We start from the raw sequence: 5,577 nt of genomic DNA on the forward strand, positions 1-5,577 counted from the left end.
GATTAGGTTGTGAGGGCAGAGCCCTCATAAATGGAATCAGAGTCCTTATTATGGAGGCCCGAAAAAGCACCCTTGCTCCTTTCTCACGTGGGGACACAGCGGGAAGGTGCCGTCTGTGAACCAGGAAGCGGGCCCTCGTCAGACACCAAATCTGTTGATCGTGGACCTCACGGCCTCGAGAACTGTGAGAAGTCGGTGTCTGTTGTTTATATGCCACCCAGTCTACGATATTTTGTTGTAGAGACCTGGACGGACTAAAGTACAGGCAAATGGTCCATAGGGCATCAAGAAGTAAAACCAGGGGCGAGAAAGGAGGCAAAAGGAAAAATTGGCAAATTCTGTATGTAGGCTTATGCTTCAGAGAAACGTGAATTTTCTTCTTCCTTTGTTTTCTAGGAGGAAAAAAGAAGTCGTCTTCCCACCTCTGAGTCTATCAGGGTGAGATCTGCTCTCTTGACCCTTCATTTATTTTCAAATATTTAATCACACCAACCAACAAACAAAAAGAGAGCACACTGACTCCCTTTGCCTCCCACACACCCTGCAAAGAAAGGAGAATTAATGCTCACTCTCCTGGAAGTGTGGAAGAGGCAAAAATTCCAGGCAGACCCTGCTACTGTGTGACCAAAGACCCCAAAGACTTTAGAAGGAACCTATGTTCTTGTTCTAGAATCTTCTTCTAGGGAAGAGGGATTTGTCTTCTCGGTCATAGAGAACTTGCATGAAACTCAGTTGCAATAACAGACCTAGTGGGATGTTGGAAAGAATAATTTCTAAATGTTGTGGTTGGCGTCCCATACCACCTTCCCTCGCTCGCTAAAAGGAGACTGAGTGTTGGCATTCCGTGAATGTGCACAGCAATGTGTTCATTGTCATTATTGATTTAGTAATTGGCCTTAGAAGCACCTGTAGGCAAAAGTATGTAAAATAACTCTGCCAAATAATTTATTATCCAAACCAGGATGGGAGCGTGAAAGGAGACGCTGTTAGTCATCCTGCCGGGGCCAAGGGAACAAGACACACCTGTCTTGGGAAAACAAGGTCACTTAGTCACCTCAGACCTAAGGAACATTCCCGAAAGGCTCATGGCTCTGCCTGGAATCTCCTGTGTCACACTGACTGAGAGAATTTCGAGTAGAGCTTAATTAGCTTCACAAGCAAGCTGGCCTGGGGGTGACGGGAGGCCGGGATAGCGGAAACCTGTGGCAGCATGAGCGCAGGCACTGGACAGAGATGGCAGTGACCAGCGCCCATGTTGGGGTGTCCCAGCCCCAGTTGCTTACCCGGGGAGGCCGGACTTCCAGAGGCTGGGGGTCCAAGATCAAGGCGTGGACAGGGCTGGTTCCTCCTGAGGCCTCTCTCCCTGGCATGTGGACGGCCGTCTTCTCCTGTGTCCTCACACAGCTGTCCCTCTGTGTGTCTGTATCCTAACCTTCTCTTCTTATAAGGACACCTGTCAGATAGGATCAGGGCCACCCTCCTGACCTCATTTTAACTTGATCAAGTCTTTAAAGACCTGTCTCCAAATACAGTTGAATTCTGAGGTCTCGGGGTTGGGGTTCAACATATGACTTTTGGGGGACACAGGTCAGCACATAACACTACCTTTCTCACACCCACGACTGAAGACACAATACCCCGCAGTCAGAGGCCCCTGCTCCTGTCTTTGCCTCCCCCCATTTTGTTCCTTCCCCATTGCGAGTCAGAGGACTCGGTGCACCTGTGGCGGTGGCCTCCGTGGTCCTGGATAGTGAGGGTGGGGCAGCGAGGGAGGAGGGAGCAGGCGGCCAGCCTCCGAGTCCTGCGAAATGTCGAGAGAGGGTCTGTGCCTTCAAACCTGGCTCTGTCCCTGTCCCTTCAAGTGCACTTTGCACAGGGAGACCCAGGGGCCACTGCCAGTGTGTGTGTGGGGGGGGTGTTGGGGCTGGTGCCTGGCTGCAGCAGTGACAGGAACCAACTGCTCTCAGGGGGATGCTGCTCGCACAGCCGCCGAAGGCACAACCTCCCGTGCGGGATGCTCACCGGGAGCAAGCCGAGGGAGCCTCCCCGAGCGGCAGGTGGAGGGGAACACATTGCAGGTGGCTGTCGGTGTGTGTATGGGCACCTGCCTGGGGTGCTGCCATCGGCGCCACGGCCTGCAGCGCGGGAGCAAAGCCAGGGCAGTCCTGGGTCCAGGCGCGTTCAGAGCCCGCCGGTCGCTGCGGCAAACACCGGGAGAGGGCGTGCAAGTCACAAGCAAAGTTAGGAAATATTGACAAAGGGACCTAGAGATGTAAGGTCCCCATCGGCTTTCGGCTCCCAGACATCCTAGCAGCGAGGAGCGTCAGAGATGGGCGTAGCACCCTCCCTCGGGGGCCACAGTTTGGGGGACTCTTCAGCCCCCACTTCAGTGTTCCCGCTCCAGGGGTGTCTCCCAACCAGAGCTACACGCACCGTGCCCGCTGGTGTAGACTCTTGCTGCACATACATCTGTCTCCCTGGCTCATCGAGGCAAATCTGTGCTGAATGTGAGGCCTTGGGCCCAGTCCACGTGGCCCTGCCGGCTCAGAGGGTGTCACTGAGCACGACATCGGTCTAACAAAATGGCCTAGGACATCACTTAATGATGCATTGCTTTGAGAACGGGCTAGCTGCTATGCGGGAGAAAAAGCACAGAGTTCAGGCTCTGGTTTTCAATTTGCAGACTCACTTTTCTTTATACCAGTTGCCTCTGTCCTCTGTATGCCTCCTGGGGTTGGACCCCTGGACAGGGGGACAGAACTGGACGTGGCAGGTACATGTGCAAACTGACGCCCTCCAGGAACACGCTTCGAGTAATCACGGCTATTTCGCCGATGGGACACCTGCAAGAGGGACGGCTGCCCTGCGGATGGTGCAGTCCAGCCTCCAGGCTGTCCACAACGTCGAGCAGCCGGGCGTGGTGCTGAGCGGCAGCCCCGCCTCCAGCAAGAGCAGCCTCCGGACAGCAGCGGGGGAGGCCAGGAGTGCTGGTGTCAGCCCCCTGTCGGGGCGAGTCCCAGCCTTGCCACTGTTAGGTCTGCGACACCAAGCAGTTGCTCTAATTGCTCTCATCTTTGGTTTCCTTGCTTGTTAGGAAAATGTAATCATAGTGCCTGTCCTCCAGGACCGTGGTAGGGATTAAATGAGGTGATTCACGGGAAACAGTCAACACAAAGGGAGCTACTCACACCGCTGACACCCACCTCGGGCATCCTTGAGGCAAAAAACAGGCTTTGCGCCTATCTGCAGTGTCTAGCTGAGCGAGTGCTACCAGTCAATGTTCGATAAACACTTGGAGAATGGATGAATAAATGAACATACTAATTGGAAATAAAATTGCATAGACATGTATAGATTGCCTACTTCCAAAAATGATATTAACATGGAATAAAGAAAAGTTTTAATGGGGAAAGAAAGGGAACGTTACATGGAGAGATTCTTTTTTTTATCGTTTTGTTTCTTTTTTTTATAATAATTTTTTTATTATATTATGTTAGTCACCATACATCCCTAGTTTTTGATGTAAAGTTCCATGATTCATTATTTGTGTATAACACCCAGTGCACCATGCAATACGTGCCCTCCTTACTACCCATCACCAGCCTTAAACGGCACTTAGTTCTGAAACTCGAGAGCAACCAACACCCGTCTCATGAATGTGAATTCGGGCTGCCCTTGACATGAATAATCAAGAGGGGAGGAGAACACAGGCGAAGCCTGTGGGCTTCGGAGCCAGCCCGCTGGGGTTCGCACCCCAGCCCTACCGCATTCTCGGGGCATGACGTGAGCCAACTGCCTGCTTCCCTATCTGGGCACACCCCTCAGGTTGTTCCGACGATTATGTGACACATGTTCACACTGCCTCTAGGTCACAGTTGCTGGTCTAAGTGTGCGCTGGGGTCATCTCGGTTTCTCTGCTTCCCATTGAATTCAGGTATTTTTCATCATCCCAAAGACACCAGCAAAATCTGCCTTTCACCGTGGGACTTAAAGCCCGAAGTAACTGAGTCTCCAGGACTGTAATTGGCTCGGTACTGCGAAACAGGGAGAGGACCCCAGACTCAGAGTCTCATCTCAGCTTGCATACGACTGTAGACACCACCTGGCCTCACCAGGATGTGGGTCTGCGCACCAAGAGAGCCCCCAGCCAGGACGGTGCAGAGGGCGGTGGAGGCAGAACGCACAGGAACAGAACGGGGAGGGAGGGAACATCCCAGGGTGAGGACAGCAGAGGCTTCATGCGGCAGGGACAGGGCAAAGGCTGGGAGGAAGCTGGTCTGCTCAGGGATGCCCCGGATGGAGGCCTGGGCTCGAGGACGCATGGACGCGGGTTCTGTGGCCTCGTGTGTAGGTGGACAGACTTCAGGATGCAGATAAGCTCCAGTTTTGCACGCAGCATGACCCAGAGTGGGACGAGAGCCAGAATCATGGCCAATCTCGTGTTCTAGAAGGACTCAATGCCCCTTCTTACGTGCAGTTTTGTCTGTGAGCTTGTGAGTTGTTCTTTGTATCCCCAGAATCTCACTCCATGTCCTGTGCATTGGAGGCGCTTGTCTTGGTCTGTTCGAGCTGCTGTAACAAAAACACCACGGACTGGGTGGTATGAACAAGCAGTTACTTCTCCCAGTCCTGAGGTCGAGGTGCGCGCAGACTCAGCGTCTGGTGAGGCCCGCCTCCTGGCTCATGGACAGCTCTCTTGTCACATGTCCTCACATGGTAGAAGGGGAGGCAGCCCTCTGGGGTCTCCTCTGTAAGGGAACGAATCCCAGGAGAAGAATTAGCCACAGCGACCTCCCCACAAAATGTGGCAACATTTCCCAAACCCTGGGGAGGGCACCTCTTGAGTCTCAGTGCTTTTCATGGAGCCCTTAGGCCAAAAGAAATCACCAGGAGTTCCATTTATTAATAAACAATTTATGAAGGATTTATGTCTTAATTACTTAGTATCTATTTGACAAAGTCACACACACACACACGGAAAAAAAATAATACCATTGTATCATTCTTTTTTTAAAAAAATTTTTTATTATATTATCTTAGTCACCATACACTACATCCCTGGTTTCTGATGTAAAGTTCGATGATTCATTAGTTGCGTATAACACCCAGTGCACCATGCAATACGTCCTCCTTACTACCCATCACCAGCCTATCCCATTCCCCCACCCACCTCCCCTCTGAAGCCCGCAGTTTGTTTCTCAGAGTGCATAGTCTCTCATGCTTCATTCCCCCTTCTGATTACCCCCTTTCTTTTTTTTTAAGATTTTATTTATTTATTTGACAGAGATAGAGACAGCCAGCGAGAAAGGGAACACAAGCAGGGGGAGTGGGAGAGGAAGAAGCAGACTCATAGCAGAAGAGCCTGATGTGGGGCTCGGTCCCATAACGCCGGGATTACGCCCTGAGCCGAAGGCAGACGCTTAACCGCTGTGCCACCCAGGCGCCCCTAACCCCCTTTCTTTACACATTTCTTCCCCTACCGATCTTCCTAGTTCTTATGTCCCATAATGAGAGAAATCATATGATAATTGTCTTTCTCTGCTTGACTTATTTCACTTAGCATTATCTCCTCCAGTG

The sequence above is a fragment of the Ailuropoda melanoleuca genome, chromosome 1 (genome assembly GCF_002007445.2).
Source record: "Ailuropoda melanoleuca isolate Jingjing chromosome 1, ASM200744v2, whole genome shotgun sequence".
NCBI lineage: Eukaryota > Metazoa > Chordata > Mammalia > Carnivora > Ursidae > Ailuropoda > Ailuropoda melanoleuca.